This window comes from Tamandua tetradactyla, chromosome 1 (genome assembly GCF_023851605.1).
Source record: "Tamandua tetradactyla isolate mTamTet1 chromosome 1, mTamTet1.pri, whole genome shotgun sequence".
Taxonomy (NCBI): domain Eukaryota; kingdom Metazoa; phylum Chordata; class Mammalia; order Pilosa; family Myrmecophagidae; genus Tamandua; species Tamandua tetradactyla.
The window spans coordinates 34996328-35013949 of NC_135327.1; the positions used below are offsets into that span (position 1 = coordinate 34996328).

Below are 17622 nucleotides of genomic sequence, written 5' to 3' on the forward strand. Positions count from 1 at the left end.
GTGGACCCTCTGCTTCGTGGTGCTGCAGCATTCTCTGCTCTCTCTGAATCTCTCATTCTCCAAAATGTTTCCTCTTTTATAGGACTCCAGTAAACCAATCAAGACCCACTCAAATGGGTGGAGACATGTCATCCCCTAATCCAGTTTAACAACCATTCTTGACTAAATCACATCAACCAGGGAGATGATCTCATTACAGTTTCAAATATACAGTATTGAATAAGAATTATTCTACCTTTATGAAATGGGATTTATATCAAAACATGGCTTTTCTTAGGGGGCATACTTCCTTTCAAACCAGCACAGGGAGCATAAACATTTATGATTGCTATATTTTCTTGGTGAATTGACCCTTTAATTAGTACATAATGTCCTTCTTTGTCTCTTATCATATCTTTACATTTAAAGTCTATTTGCCTGATATTAGTATAGCTACTTGTGCTTTCTTTTTCTTACAACTTGCATGGAAAATCTTTCTCCATCCTTTCACTTTCAATCTATTTGTATTCTAGTGTGTAAGATGAGTCTCATATAAGCAGCATATAGCTGGATTATGTTTCTTAATCCATTCTGCCAATCTGTATCTTTTAATTGATAAATTTAGGCCATTAACATTCAAAGTTATTACTGAAAAGGCATTTCTTGAATCCACCATCATATCATTTTTAATTTTATTTGTCAGATCTACATATTCTTTTCCCTCTTTTTCTTTGTATTCTTTAAATTACCCTTAGTGGTACTCTTCAATGCTTTGCTCTCCTCCAGACCTCCTTCTCCTGCCTTTTTTACTCCAGCTGGCACAACTCCTTTTAGTAGCTCTTATAGGGTGGATTTCTTGATGACAGATTCTTTCAGGACTTGTTTGTCTGTGAAAACTTTAATCTCTCCCTCGGTTTTGAAGGAAAATTTGGCTTCCAGAATTCTTGGCTGGAAGTCTTTCTCTTTCAGGATCTTGAATATATCATCTATCATGGAGACCTTCTCATCCCCAGGGTGCTAGTTGAGTAGTTTGAACTCAGTCTTATTTGATTTCCTTTGTATGTAGTAGATTGTTTTTCTCTTGCCGCTTTCCAGATTTTCTGCTCCTCTTCAACATTTGACAGACTGATTAGTATGTGCCTTGGGGAAGGCCTACTTGGATTTATTCTGTTTGGAGTTCTTTGGGTTTCTTTGACTTGTCTATTTATGTCCTTCATGAGGGTTGGGAAGTTTTCCCCCATTGTATTCTCAACTACTCTTCCTAGCCCTTTACTCCTCTCCTCTCCTTCTGGGACACCAATGATTCTTATATTTGTGTACTTTGTTTTGTCTATCATTTCCCTGAGATCCAATACAAATTTTTCCATCTTTTTTGACCTTTGCTGTTTTGAGTCTTTGAAGTCAGTTATCCTGCCCTGTATATCACTATTCTTTCTTCTGTCTCTTCATATCTGGTGTTATGTGCCTCTAGTATGTTCTTCATTTGGTCAACAGAGTCTTTAATCTCTGTGATAAATCTGCTATTTTTCTATTTATTCCTTCTAATTCCTCTTTATGCTCCTCTACTGTCTTATTGATCTCCTCTATGTCTGTTCTAGTTTGCTAGCTGCCGGAATGCAATATAACAGAAATGGAACGGCTTTTAACAAGGGGAATTTAATAAGTTGCTGGTTTACAGTTCTAAGGCTGAGAAAATGGCCCAATTAAATCAAATCTATAGAAATGTCCCATCTAAGGCATCCAGGGAAAGATACCTTGGTTCAAGAAGGCTGATGAAGTTCAGGGCTTCTCTCTCAAGTGGAAAGGCACATGGCAAACATAGTGGTGTCTGCCAGCTTCCTCTCCAGGCTTCTTGCTTCATGAAACTCCCCAGGAGGCGTTTTCCTTCCTCATCTCCAAAGGTCGCTGGCCGGTAGACTCTGGTTCTCTTGTCTTTCTGTGGTGGTTTTGCAGTGCTCTCCTCATTCTCAAAGGGAACTCTCTCCAGAAGGTCTCCTCTTTCATAGGGTTCCAGTAAACTAATCAGGACCCACATAGAATGCATGGAAACACATCTTCATCTAAGCAAGTTTAATACCCACAGTTGACTGAGTCATATCTCCATGGAGATAACCTACTGACATTTCTACCTATAGTACTGAATAGGAATTAGAAGAAACTGTTGCTCTCGCAAGATTGATTAGGATTAAAACATGGCTTTTCTAGGGTACATAAATCCTTTCAAAGAGACACAGAGGCCTTACCTCTGAGAAGATATCCTCTTGTTGGTGCCTTAGTTTGGAAATTTTCATGGCCTTAGACTTTACTTGTAACTTAATACATCCCCTTTATAAAAGCCAACCCATTTCTGGTATATTGCATAAATCCAAATAGGGCCTGATATTTTCACTTTAGTATTTCCTGAAGTTAACCCTGGCATGGGGCTCCATGGGTGCAGAGGCTGTGCCAACACCAGGTAGACAGGGCCTGCCTTTCTCTGGGGAAAGCCCACCAGGACGAAATGATAGTGATGGTGGCCCCAGCCTGTGTGCAGGGCTGTTCACCTGCACATTCGTCCAGGTGGCCAAGGTAAGCAGGTCAATCAAAGGATGTCGACTGGTAGCTGGGAAGAGAGATGCCACCTAAATGAGGAACTGGAAAATGGAGTGGACACACATGGAGCTCCTGGTGGCTCAGCGTGTGTGCTATGGAAGAGACAGGCCATGACAAGGCAGCCACAGCTCACTGTCCCTTGGTCCCGGAAAGCACCATGGGGGAGAGGAGCAGCCAGCCAGCAAAGGGCAGGAACCGAGTCAGGGCACGCCATCATGTGCGATCCGCTGTGGGTGGGTGGCACTCCCCCATGCTCTGCAGGCTTGACCAGCAGCGCCCTGTCCTCCCTTGCTGCGTGCTCCCAGTGCTAGAGAAAATCCCTCTGGAGGCAGCTTCAGGGGTAGAGACCAGTGTGGAGGGGACCCACGTCTGGAGAGGTGAATTTTATCAATTCTGTTCCAGCACCGAGTCCAGTAATCCTTGCCACACCCCCCATAGCATGCACACTCAGGCTATTCTCATTTTACAGGCGAGGCTGTAAGGAAGGCACAGGGAGGCCCAAGGGCACCTACTGCACAGTGGCTGGCAGGGATTCAGGATTGTTCTCACCACTGCAGCTGCTTCCCACACACGTTCTGGGGACCACGAGGCAGCGGGAGACGGGGTCCCTGCATGGCCGCATGGTCCTGTGGGCTCTTTCCTGTGTTCAGGGCCCCTGCTCCCCCTCCCTGCTGTTTCTGACTCTACCTGGGACCCTCCCCACGTCCCACGCCCCATGCTCCTCGCATCTCGCCCCTTGCACCATGCCCAATGCCAACAGCTCAGCACCTGCTCCCTCTATTTCATGTGTGGCAGCTGTGACTCTCCACTTGGGAGGTGGCTGTAACTCCAGTGCACCCCTGTGGGAGTGCCAGAGCAACGTTCCCCTTCCGAGAAGGGGAAGATCACACAAGGGTTAAACACTTTATTTAAAGGGCTTTGCTTGTTGTGGAGAATTAATGGAAGATAAGCTAAAAGTTCATTTATAAGAGTATTAAAGGATAATTATGGTGGAGGAAATGCAGAGGGTCAAAAGGCATTATGGTGAACAGAATTTTAACACGGAGTAGGGAAAACAGGCTAAAACGTATTCAGTGATGTAAAGTACCCATCACTTCCCCACAAATTCCACCGTATACACAAGTCCGTCTCTCCCTCCCTCTCCCTTTTTCTATTTTAATTAAAAGTATAACAATTTGGCTCCTGATTGGGTCATTTGTGAACTTATAAATTGGTCCCAGGAACTCAGAGTTTAAGGCAGACCCAAATAGGTGACCTTTTAATTGCACCAAAATAATAATAATAAAAAAGATTTGGTAGAAATCTGCTTCAATCAGATTAGATGGAAAGTGGGTAAAGCTGCTTACCATCCCACTAAAGACAGCATTTGGGCGGTATTTGTATTAAAACAATGGCATTAATTCTTCTTTAACAAGTATTATCCGGAAAAATCAATAATTAATGGGCACTCTATACTGACTCAAAGCGGCATGTGGCGTGTGTGTGTGTGTGTGTGCACATGGGATGCGCTACAGGTGGGTCGGAAGGCACCTGGGCTCCTGAAGTTTCGGTTAGATCTGGGCGTGTTGTGGCTTCCTTCCTCTCTCCCTCCTCCCTTCCCTCTCTCCTTACTTCCCTCTCTCCCTCTCTCCCTCCATCCTTTCCTCCCTCCCCCTCCCTCCTTCCTTCCCTCCTTCCCTCCCTCCTTCCTTCCCTCTCTTCCTCCTTCCCTCCCTCCTTCCTTCCCTCTCTCCCTCTCTCCCTCCATCCTTTCCTCCCTCCCCCCACCTCTCTCCCTCTCTCCCTCCATCCTTTCCTCCCTCTCTCCCCCCTTCCTTCTTTTCTTTCTCTGTCTAAATAGCAGCTTTATTGAGATGTAAGTCACATACCATGAAACCCACCCCTTTAAAGCGCACAATTCAGTGGTTTTTTAATGATGTCGCGCATTATGGCCCTGGCAACATTCTCCAGACGCTGACGGAGGGGGCCATTCTGCATGACTTCAGTGCAGGCGCCTGCGTCCACGCGGGCTGGGCAGGAGCACAGTGCCTGAGAAGGAAACCCCAGCGGGACTCCTCTAACTGGAGGGTTCAGACCAGTGACCCCGAGAAGGTGTCCAGAAGTGTTTTGTTTGGCCCAATCCACATTAAAACAAAACTTTGTGCTACATTGGGAAGTGGATAAAAATTCTGGATTTCTGGTTTCTAATGAAAATCAGAGACTCCAGGCACTTGTTTCCACAGCGTCATAATGAGGTGTGGAGCTGGGACAGGGTGTCTCTGGGAAGAGGTGGACGTGCCCGCACCTCACCCCGTTCTCACCACTCCCTGTCATGCCCACACTGAGGCTGGGCAGGGACACCTGGGCAGCTATCTGTCCAAGAGGAGCAACACATTTCTTTGCACTCTTGCTGCTTTCAAAAGGGGGTTGTACAAGATAGGCTGGGAAGACCCCAGGATCATTCTCACACTTTCTTCACTTTGCTCACTTACCTTGCCTGCCTGGGCCCTGTGCAAAATTTATCTATCATCTATGTATCTATCTATCTATGTATCTATCTATCTATATCTATCTATCTATCTAATCATCTATCTATCTAACCTATCTGCCCATCCATCTCTATCATCTCGCTCTCTTTATCTCTCTATCATCATCTATCTTTATTTATCTATCTATCATCTATCTATATCTATTTATCTTAATTTTGAAAATTGGTCCAAGTTTACTAAGTAGTTTCCCATCACACTTGCTTTTATGATAATCTAAGAAATAAACAAATAGCAAGAGCCCATATCCCAAGATTGAAATAGGTATTCAATTAAAAATCTGGGATGGGTTAATGAGTACTAAACATAATATTTAGATCTAGAAAAATGAACACTGCAGAAAGGTGGGATTTCCTGGGTATAAGAGAGCCTCTTGTTTCAGTTTGCTAAAGCTGCTGGAATGCAGTATACCAGAAATGGGTTGGCTTTCAAAGGGGATTTGTTAGATTACAAATTTATAGTTCTAAGGCCATACACATGTTCAAACTAAGGCATCAATAAGAGGATGCCTTCACAAGAAAGTTTCATGGCATTTGGGGCTTCTCTGTCCCATGGCAAGACACATGGTGACATCTGCTCATCCTTCTCTTCTGGGTTGGTTTCAAAAAAGTCTCTCTCAGCTTCTGTGGGTCCTTCTGGCTTCTCCTGGGGTGTTTTTCTTTCTGAGCTCTCTTCCTCTGTGGGCTCTCTTAAAGGACTCCAGTAAAGGATTAAGACCCACATCTCCATGGAAACAGCCTAATCAAAAGTTCCCACCCAACAATAGCTCTGCCCCACAAGACTGGATTAGATGAACATATATAGGCTTTTCTGGGGCACACAACACATTCAAACTCACGTACCCCGAAACAGGGAGGATGAAAGAGTTTTGCAAATAGACGGTGGGGATGGTAGCACAACACCGTGAATGTATTTAACACCACTGTACCGTACACTCAAAAATGTCTAAAATAGCGGATCTCATGTTCAACTGATTTTACCACAATCACATTCTGGAATAGAGAGAGAGCCCCAGCCATCTCAGAAAGAAGAACCTCCCCGATGCCGTCCAAGGAAGGACGGGCTGTGCCGCAGTGGGAGAGCAGTTGGCAGGCGGCTCCCACTGGGTCAGGGCCGCCTCCCCTTCAGGGCGGCACCACAGAGGGCAACTGTAGGGGCTGGCCATTTGGACACAAGTGGGACCCCCACGGGGCCATCTGGGCTCCTGGCATCCTTGAGCCCTTCTTCCGTTGCCGAATTCTGCCAACTTCCCTTTCCTTTCACAGGAGTTGTACCCCCATTGGCATCTTGTACCCCAAAGTCAGTCAACTTTCAGGCAGCTGGGTTGCTGCACAAAGACCAGGAGTAAGAAAAAATCTTGTACTTTCTTTTTTTTTAATCACTAGTAAATAGAACTTCAGGATTTCACTAAGCGCTTTCTTATCATTAAGGTAGTACAAGTGTTTCTATTGTAAAACTGATGTGTAGCTTCATCTTTAGGGGACAGGACCACCAACCAATACATGCAGATTTTTTGGATTGTGGACAAAAGGTACTTTTTTACAATGCTGTGTGGTGGGGAGGGGGTCACATTTCATTCTTTTTCCATGTGACTGTCCCTTATTGAAGCACTCATTTGTTGAACTCTTTTTGGGGGGGGGTGGGGGGAGTACGTGGGCTGGGAATCGAACCCAGGTCTCCCAGATGGCAGGCGAGAATTCTACCACTGCACCTTTAGAAGATACTTTTGACATTCATATTTGCTATACAGAAACAGAATGCATAAATGAATTTTTTTTTTTTTTTTTTGCAAGAGGTAAGTTAAAGATTCAGTTTGATTCTTCCGGGGGCAGGGGGAGGAGTTGAAAGTAGTCATCATTTGTACGAATTTTTCAAATTGACTTGTCCATCCCCATCAATAGCTACCTCTCTGATCATTTCATTAATTCTTTATCTGTTAGTTTTTCTTCTGAGTTTGTCAAGAGGTTACCACTGCTATCCTTGTTAAAGACTGGGAATGCCTTGTGGATTTCTTCACTGTGTCTTTCATTTTTCTAGCCATCATGGTAAAAAATTCTGGGAAGTAAATGGTGCCATTGCCATCAGCATCCACTTCATTGATCATGTCCTGTAACTCGGCTTCTGTTAGATTCTGACCCAGTGACCTCATGACTGTCCAAGTTCCTTGTTGTGATGGTGCCATCACCATCTTTATCCAATAGGGAGAAAGTTTTCCTTGAATTCAGCAATCTGTTCTTTGGTCAGCTGATCAGACATGGTGCGAGCGAAGGGAGGAAGTACAGAGGCAGCGAGAGTGGCTGAGCCAGCGCAGGGACTGCGACCGCGGGGGCTGCGACCGCCGGGGTGCTTCCGCAACTGGGCAGCTGCTAGGGTGGCACGTGAGCTGTGCGCCCTGCCTCCGCCGCGGGCGCCTCTACCCAGTGAGACTCAGCACCACTGCTGGCCGTACTTGTGTTTAACAGCTGAAAGAAATCAATCCTTATTTCTTCCATCACTTTTTTTTTTGCATGGGCTGGCACCAGGAATCGAATCCAGGTCTCCGGCATGGCAGGTGAGAACTCCACCTGCTGAGCTACCGTGGCCCGCCCTCTTCCATCACTTTTAATTTCAAATATATAGAAAAACGGAGAGTCGTGCAAGGAACACCTATACATAACCTTCACCTGCATTCATCACTTAATAACATTTTGCCACCTTTGCTTTCTCTCCCCGACCCACTCGACTGCCAACTGCTGAAAGTTGCAAACATTTTGACACTTCAATTCTAAATACCTCAGCATATGTTTCCTAAGAACAAGAATATTCTACTGTAGAGCCCTTATGACATTGCCGTACTGATACAGTTATATTATCTATTATTCAATCTGTATTCAAATTTCTCCAATTAATTGTCTCAATAATGTCCTCAATGGTTTTTTTTTTTTTTTTTTAACAATTTAGGATTTAGTCAAGGATTGTGCATTTTCATTTAGTTGTCATGTGGTCACTATCTTTTGAATTTGTAACCCTTGCATCACACATTTAGACCTAAACTCAAATGACCCTCAGCTGGGCTTCATCTGTGTAATATCTTAGGTGCTTCATTTAATGCCCCTGTCTTTAGGATGAACAGTTGATTGACAGTTCCTCCCTGCTTTCCCTGTTCCCCCTTTCTGGAATTCTTGTTATTGGGCTATTGAACTTCTTGGGCTGATGGTATAATTGTCCTGCTTTTTCCTTCTACTATTTTCCAACTCTTTTTGTTTTACTGTTGGGAAGAGATTTCTGCATTTTTATCTTCTCAGCCCTAATTTTGAATTTTTCATTTCTTCTATTATGCTTTCAATTTTCACGAGCTCTTTTTGGTTCTTTCCTATTCCTTTTTGTAATTTTCCATTCTCATTTCCTGGATGCATTCTTTCCTCCTCTCCCCTTTCTGTTTCCTCCAGGCTGTTTGCCAATTTTGATCCCTGCTTTCCACTTTAGAGGTTTTCTTCAAATGTCTCTTATCTCTGGTTACTTGTTTATGATTTCAAGAGGGAGCTTTGAAAAGCTGATGGGAAGCCCTGGGTGGGGGGGTAGACTTTTGGAGTTTGAATTACGTTGTGATGTGACCCCACTGGTCATATGCTGGGGAAACCCTGGTGTCAGCACCTTCAGGTCTTATTTGGGGAGCTACTTGGATTCTTCAGCGACTCTTCTAGTCTCCTGCTTTAGGGATAGGGTCTGGCTGCCAATGGGGGAAGAATTTGGGATCTTACCCCGAAAGAGAGTTCAGGCCTTTGCTTAATCCTTCACAAAAGGCATGTTCAGGTCTCAACCCCTGGTCCTATGGGTGTGAGCCCATTTGTAAACAGAACCTTTGAAGATGCTGTTAGTTAAGGTGCCCAAACTGAATGAGGGTGGATCCTAATCCATGTGGCTGAAGTTCTTATAAGCAAAGGACATTAGACATGACAAAGAAGTCACAGGGAGCAGCCAGAAGTGGAAAGTCAGTAGAACCCAGAAGAGGAAAAAGACCGAAAAAGACGCTGCATGTGTATTGCTTTGTGATGGAAAAGCCAAGGAGCCCCAAAGATTCCTGGCCAGCCAGAAGATATGACCCTAGAAGGAAGCCAGCATTCCAGCCTCTGAAACTGTGAGTTAATAAATTCCTGTTGTTTACATGGTATTTGTTTTAGCAGCTAGGAAACTAAAACAGTTTTTTTGTGCTATGTTAGTGTCCATGTGTGTCACTGTGAGAGTGTGTATGTCTGTAAGTGTGTCTGAGTGTGAACATGTTTGTGTGTGTCTACATACATGCATTGAGCGTGCCTGCATGTGAGTGTGTGAGTGTGTCTGCATGTATCTGCATGTACGCGTATGAATGTGTGTTAGTATGTGTGAGAATGTGTGTGTGTGTGGTGGGGTGCCTGCAGGTAGCTGGGCTTGGAGCCAGCAGCCCGAGCTGGGAAGCTTTTCCCATTTGGGGTGCAGGCTTCCCCCACCCCCACTTTCCACTGTGCCTCAGCCCTGCCTCACACTGGACAGGGTGCCTCCACCTGGGAACCCTTTCTGCATGCATTTCTGTGCCAGGGGAGGTGGGGAAGACTCCCTGGGAGTATTCTCCTCCCACTCCCAGCCCTTCTTGGCACTTCCTGGCAGCTGGTGTCTGCAGTTCCTCCTTCCCACCCCGGAGGCTCACCATGGCCACATTTCCCCACTGTCCCCACCACAGGCCCATGGCCTCCTCTACTCAGCCACCAAGCCTGTCTGTTTCCCTTCTCTTTTTGAATTTCTTTGACCTTCCTTGCCTACTGTTATCTCCTCTCCCACTTTCTTTCCCTCCATGCACTTATATATTTCCCCCCTTCACTCTTATTTTAGCAAGGTTTGGGGAAGCAATGAAGATAAGAGCTCAGGTTCTACTCACCATATTTAAGCAAGTGTTCATTATTCTCATTTCAATAGTTATACAATAGCCAATCAATGAATTTATCATGGTTTATTTATTTGTCTATTCATAAGAGGTGCTTAAGTTGTTTCCAGTTTTTTTTTTTTTTTTTTTTTCTATTGCAGCCAATGCTTCAGTGAACCTCTGTGTAAATGGAACTTTTTAGCTCTGTTAAATTACTTCCTTAGGCTAAATTCCCAGGAGGAGATTATCATTCCAACATTGTGACCTGTTACCTTTTGCTGGTTTGCCAGCCACTGGCCTTGCCTGGTAATGTTTCCATGCCAATTTTAATTTTCACCCAGTATCTACTTTCTGCTCAGCATGTGTCCTCAGGCTGGGGTTTGGGGATGGTGCAGTGTGGGGGCTGCGGTGAGGATGTGGTTCACCTCTGGAGAGGGCCAGCAACCTGCAGGGAAATGCTGGCTCTGGACAGGGGGAGACCCTGTCAGCTCCAGGGGGAAAAGGGGCAGGCCGAAAGCAGATCATGTGGACAGAGGGGGACAAGTGAACCCCTCTGGGAAGGCAGCTTCTGCAACAACATTTAATCAGTGGACGTTAAGAGGTGACATCTGTCACTGCACCTCCCTGCAATGGGGGCAGGCTTGCGTCCTGGAAGGGCAATATGCGCCAGTCCACATAATCACTTGAGAAATACCTCTTTTGCAGAGGGTTCTTGCAGGTCGCAAATCCTTCTATTTTATTATAGAAATCCCAGGCAAATCCTCTAGTAAGGGGGACTTTTGATTAACACACAGCTGGTACACAAAAAATAAAGCAAGCAAGAGGAAAACCATACCAGATCCTAAATCATCACTCCCTGCCCCTGTGAACACGAAGCAAGTGGGCAGAGGAGAGGACTGCCTTCAGATTTTTGGGCAATGCTTTTCCAAAAAAGGCAAAACTGAAACCACTGCCCCGGAGCTACAACCGTTACCAAGGTCTCTGCACAAAAACCCTGGGAGGATGCCCAAGTAGAGGCGGCTCCCAGGTCCCTGGAACCCCACGAGATGGGGTCCCTGCCTTTGTCCACCCTTCTCTTCCCACCTCTCTCCTCCTGTCTGACTCTTGCTTCCTTTCTCTTTTTCTTACAAGGGAGAGAATTTGACGCACCTTGCCTCTCCGTAGACTCTGAAATGCCGTGGGAGAGGACTCTTGTTTGATCGCCCACCTGCAAGCTGCTGCTGCCCACAATGTGACGCCCTCTGGTCATGCTTCCCTCTGGCTTTTCTGAAGTTTCCCTTTGATTAGCATGCTATACACATAGATAACTTTTTCCTGAGGGATTGTGGTGACCATTCTTCCCTGGAGATTTGTTTATTTTGGTCAGTTTTTTTTTGAGGTTTAATTTTTCATGTTTTTTATTAGAGAAGTTGTAGGTATACAAAAAAAACATGCAGAAAATGCAGAATTCTCATCTAGTCCCCCCATTATTAACTCTTTGCTGTAGTGTGGTAACTTTGTTTCAGTGGATGAGAATATTATTATTGTAATTGTTTTATTAACTATAGGGAAGCACTGTGTGTGTTGTACAGTCTCATGAGTTTTAAACACTTGTTAATTCTAATATGTGGTTATGTTACAATCTAACCACGTTCAAATATGTAATTACGTTCACTATGTCGTGCGATCATAAACACCAGGCATTTTGAGATTTACCGTAAAAGCAATGAGAATCATCTTTTTAAACATGCAGCTGTGGGTTACAGTTCCATAATACCAGTCTTAGAGGTCCGTCTTTAGGGAGTCTCCGCCCTGGACTCAGGATTGTCCCTGGAAGCAGAGCCCGAGGCAGGGGTCTGGTTGGTTTGTTGAAGGAGAGGCAGGGGGCCTGGGCCCCACAGGGAAGGAGCTGTGTAGCCCCCAGGGGAGATTTATGGAGTCCTGCTTGGAGTACGGGGGCCTCACTCGAGCACCCATGTCACTCATGGGAGGTTCTTGCAGAGAGCGTGAGCTTTCCACACATTTTGGGGAAGGTGGCTCTGCCAGCTGGGCAGTCCCCAGAGGAGGTGCCCGTAAAAGGCATCTTTGAGTTAGAATATCTGATATTCACAAACCTATTCTGGGAAATGAGTCTGCCCTGTGCGTGCCAGCTCGGCACCCCCAGCATTCTGAGTCACCAAAAAGAACTGCTGAGTAGGCAGCCTGGGTTTCTGTGGGTTGCTTTGGGTGGTGCCCAGACAGAGGAGATGAGAAATTTCCCCTTCCCTTCGAAGGATCAACACTGTATCTTCATGCAAAAGAACATTTAAATCATTCATTGAAACTTCTAGGAGAAGTATTTCCATTGGCTTTTGTAAAAACTTGATTGCCAGAAACTCATACAATATAAAGTGTAAATGAAAATATTTTTTAACTGGGGTGCAAGTCTCCTGCAGCACTCACAGGCCATTTCTCTGCTCCATATGGGCACCAGGAGTGGGTGGTGGAATGCATTAAATAATAATAAAGCACTTACCAGCAATCACTGGCATCCTTCCCATAAGCCCAGATTAAAAAGCACTCCCACTAGGAGGACATAACACGTATATACACGTGCAGACAAACATCCTCCTAAAACATAATCTAGGAATCAATTCCCTCAATTTGAGAAAACCGGCCTCGTTTGAGTAGGATTAACTCTTCCCTCTCAGATATGGAGAGGAGGCTCTAAATCTGTCAGGAACATATCCATGAAGTCAATTGTATTAACCATGCAATGAAATTATATATATGGAAAATCTGTCCTTCTGTCACACATTTTTAAGACACTTTAAGATGACATATGAAATAGAAATGGCTCAAATATTTTCATTCTCATTCAGAGCTTACAGGAACATTTCTAAAATGTGTGTTTTGTGATTTTACTTCACTTTCATGGTTTTGTCCCTTAAATGAGTTGCCTCTGACAGATCCGGGCATATTACCAGATACACAGGGTACCTCTAAACGAGAGAATAACTGGTACAATTAGCAGTCACCTAACTTTTGAGCACTTAAGTGTATAATGAGAGCACACTGTACTTGGACTCGATTTCAAAGACCACAAGGAACACTGAGAGCTTATATTGGATTTCTTTCCTTGAGTGATTTGTTCTATATTAAGACAAGTTGATACTGTGTCCTCACTCAAGAGGTCTAACTAAAGCTTTTTTTGGTTATACTTGGTTGAAAATGAAAAAATGAAAGACTAGTAACTGGTTAAGAAATGGCTTTGATGTCAGATGGCTTCCTGTTGTTTTAACCATTTCCAGGAGTACCTGATTAAGTTGTTGGCTAAGAGATGCTCAAATGAGGGTTTGGGGCATGTAATTGGGAAGAGGGTCAAAGAACTGAGACTTTTCCATTTCTTTCTACTTCATTATGTGGACAGGGGGGTCTCAAAACTGCAGATGTAAAAACTGAAAATTTAGAGTGAAGGGGATACTGTAAATGATCTCAGATTAACAATAAGCAACATTCATCTGTGGAGACATGAACCAGTTGCAAAAAGTTTCATTTATCTCAATAAAAGATACATTTTTAATAACATTAAAATCTTCATATTTAATATTTATATATAATGATGATGTATTGCTCAATTGTGCATTAATAATGATTGTTACAATTCAACCTAGAGGACATTTAAAAATACATTTAAATATTTTAAAATACATTTAAAAATGGTTATAGGAGATCAAAGAAAAATTAAATGTATTTATTTTTGTGATAGAGACATATGTCAAAATGCTCAATGAAAGACTTCTAAGCACAAAAAAGTTACATAATATTAGGATCAGATTCTACGAGGGAAAAGGAATGAAAATACAGATTTAAGGAATAAAAGAAACAATTAAAACTTTCTGATTAGTGAAGGAATGATTGTTAATGCATTATTTAAAGTGGATGATGATAAGTCATTTAAATGACACTGGAAACAGTTAAAGAATACTATAATAATTTTATTTAAAATATTGATATATATTATGCTGGAAGAAATGTTTTGGGGGACTACTTACATTTTGGACATAAAAAAATTAAATGTCCACTATTTCAGTGATCTTTAAAAACCATTCCAAAACATAGTGTTTTAAAATGACAGTGAATTAACCCTCAACTTCCTGGAAACCTGCAGAATATTATGGAGAAAGTATGACCTTCAAGCAAGAGAAAGCCAGGACAATTCCACAGCCAACTTCGTTTGCTATGCTGCTTCAGGCAAGCACACAACCTCTCTGAGCCCCAGCTTCACCATCAAGGATGATGTGCCTCTGACGGGGCTGCGGAGAGGGCAGGTGGGCTGCCCAGTTGCTGTGGGCCTGTGCTCCATGCGGTGGCTCTACTGGGGAGGTAAGCACAGCTGCTAGTGGGGTCGTGGCCCAAGCTAGGAAGTGTTGGCCATAAGAGCAAGGTGACAAGTTTCCTCCAGATCTTCCTGATCTTCCCCTCCATATGCTCTCAAGGTGAAGGTGGGTGAGCTCTGGCCTGGGATTGGGGGATGGAGGACAGAGAAGGAAGGGATACTGGTTTGTGACTGGGGGGATGGTGGAGGAAGAACAGGGGGCAACTCTGGCCCCAGGATTGGGGGGAAGGAGGAGGGTGGCCTCTGGCCCTGGGTTTGGGGAGAATGCGAGGAGTTAGAGAAGGGGTACTCTGGCCTGTCAATTCTGCTTCCAGTTCTGTTTCTCCTCAGGAGGACTCCAGGTTATCCCCCGACCCATTTTTCCAAGAAGTCAGCATATGCCTCATCAAATGAAGTGGATGCAATATATACTAGTTTTATATGTAGGAAAGACTAATCCTTCTCTAGACTCACAGTTGGTCCTGGTAGTGGTCTCTGTACTTCTAAAACACCTCTCTGCATCTTTGCCTGCCCAGCATCCATCCCCTTCCTTTGGGCCCGGCCCGTCTTTCCTTCTGGGGACAGGACCTGTCCTCCGTGGTGTTGCGGTGGAAGTGCTGATTGAGGTGCCCTGCTCCCCCTTACAGCCCAGGCTGTCCAGCTTGACTCTCCCTAGGGAGTGGTGCAAGGATGGAGGGTGGTCAGGGCAGATTTCTTCCATCCTGCCCTAGACCAACCTGCTTCTGTTTCTGGGCTCAGAGCTGCCCCAGAGCCTCTGCTTCCAGAAGCCTTGGATTCTAGAACCTCCTGCCTTCCTCCACCATGGAGCTCCGACCCAGTCTGTCTCCTTCCCTCCTTCCCTTCTGTACAGTTTCACCTCATCTTTCAATAGATAGGGGTAGACAACAGGGGCCAGCCACTTTTTCCCAGGCCCCATCCTGGTCACAATGGGGCAGTCCACGGGGGCTTTCCAGGGGACCCTCCCCAGGAAGAGATGCAGGTGCATGGCCGCTACCACCTGCATCCTCCGCCCATGGCTCCTGCGCCTCACTGCTTGGATCCTTCTCTGAGTGCTCAGATTCAGTGACGACGTGTCATGAGCCAACGCATTCCAGTTTAGCCCCAGTTGTATCCAATTAGTTTTGAGACTTGCAACTAGAAGTGCCTTGGAATTTTTACCAGAAGGAACATATTTGACTTTCTTTTTTGGCAAAAATTGTGAACTGACAACGCTCCCAAAAAAAGTGGAATAAAATATAACAAGCATTCACTTAAAGCCATACTTTATCACACCATATGTAAGGGGGATTTACCAGGGGCCAAAAATGAAGAGGAAATAGAAAACCAGGTTAGTGGAAAGAGCTAGGTGCAGGCTGTTCTTTGTGGGCCAGCTTGAGGAGATAGGGACTTTTGTTTTCTTTTCCTTGTTGGTTTTTCATTGAGCAGATAGTATAGGTTCCTATATGCACAATCCCCATCCCCACTGTTTCCTTTATTACAAATGACTTGCATTAGTGTGGTACATTTGTTACAAATTGATGAGCCAATATTGTTACATTATTGTATTAGTTTGCAAGCTGCCAGAATGCAATATACCAAAACTGGAATGGCTTTTAAAAAGTTACAAGTTTACAGTTCTAAGCCTATTAAAATGTCCAAACTAAGGCATCCAGATAAAGATACCTTAATTCAAGGAAGACCAATGGGTCAGGAATACCTCTGTCAGCTGGGAAGTTACGTGACTGGCATCTTCTGGTCCCTTGCTCCTGGGCTCTGTTGCTGTGGGGGTTCCACCATGACCATATGCAATAGAATAGTTTCACTGCCCTAAAAATGTCCTGACTTCTTCATCCCTCCTTTCCTCCCCCAGAACCCTTGGCCACCATTGATCTTTTTGCTGTCTCTATAATTTTCTCTTTTTCAGAATGTTAAATAGTTGAAATTGTGCAGTGTGTAGCTTTTACAGACTGCCCTCTTTCAATCATTTTGTTCCTTGATAGCTCATTTACTTTTACTGCTGAGTAATATTCCATTGTATGCCTGTCCCACAGTTTAGCGCTTCACCTGTTGAAGGACATATCAGTTGCTTCTGGTTTGGGGCATATATGAACAAAGCTGCCTGCATATTCATCCACAGGTTTTTGTGTTGGTATATGCTTTCAACTCATTAGAGTAGATATCTTGGAGCAGGATTGATGGATCTCATGGTAAAGTTATGTTTGGTTTTGGAAGAAACTGCCAAACTATCTCCCTCAGTGGGCTGTACCATTTTGCATTCCCAGCAGCAATGAATGGAAGTTTCTGTGGCTCCAAATCCTCCCCAGCATTTGGTGTTCTCAGTTTTTAAATTTCTTTATTTTAGCCATTCTAATAGGTGGCAGTGGTATCTCATTTTTTTTGGGTTTCAATTCCCTAATGGCATATGATATTGGCCACTTATATGTCATCTTAAGTGAGCTATCTGTTCAGATATTCTGACCATTTATAATTAGGTTATTTGTTTTCTTACTAAGTTTTAAGAGTTCTGTAAATTTTGGATTCAAGTCCTTTATTGGATATGAGTTTTTGTAATATTTTCTCCCAGTCTCAGGCTTATCTTTTCATTATTTTAATAGTGATTTTTCAGAGTAGAAGGTTTTACTTTTTTTTTCTTTTTTGTTTTGTTTTATATGGGCAGGCACCAGGAACCAAACCCGGGTCTCCTGCATGACAGATGAGAACTCTGCCACTGAGCCACCATTGCCTGCCCAAGCTTTTACTTTTTTAAAAATATTTTTATTGATAAATCTTCACACATGCACAATCCATGCATGGTGTATGATCAGTGGCTCACAATATCATCACATAGCTGTATATTTATCACCATGATCATTTTTAGAACATTTGCATCACTCCAGAAAAAGAAATAAAAAGGAAAAAGAAAAAGCTCATACATACCGTACTCCTTACCCCTCCCGTTCATTGACCACTAGTATTTCCATCTATCCAATATATATATATTTTTTTTTTAATTTTTAATTTTTTTATTTTTTATTAACGGAAAGAAAGAAAAAAAGAAAAAAAAAGAAATTAACACAACATTTAGAAATCATACCGTTCTACATATGCACTCAGCAATTCTTAACATCATCACATAGATGCATGATCATCGTTTCTTAGTACATTTGCATCGTTTTAGAGGAACTAGCAACACAACAGAAAAAGATATAAAATGTTAATATAGAGAAAAGAAATAAAAGTAGTAATAATTGTAAAAAACAACAACAAAAAAACCCTATAGCTCAGATGCAGCTTCATTCAGTGTTTTAACATGA

General features: G+C 43.6%; 1 pseudogene; it reads right to left on the minus strand.

Moving 5' to 3' along the window:
• Window positions 1–6031: 6031 nt before the first annotated feature.
• On the minus strand, window positions 6032–7352 carry LOC143680496 (uncharacterized; annotated as a pseudogene).
• Between the last annotated feature and the right edge of the window lie 10270 nt (window positions 7353–17622).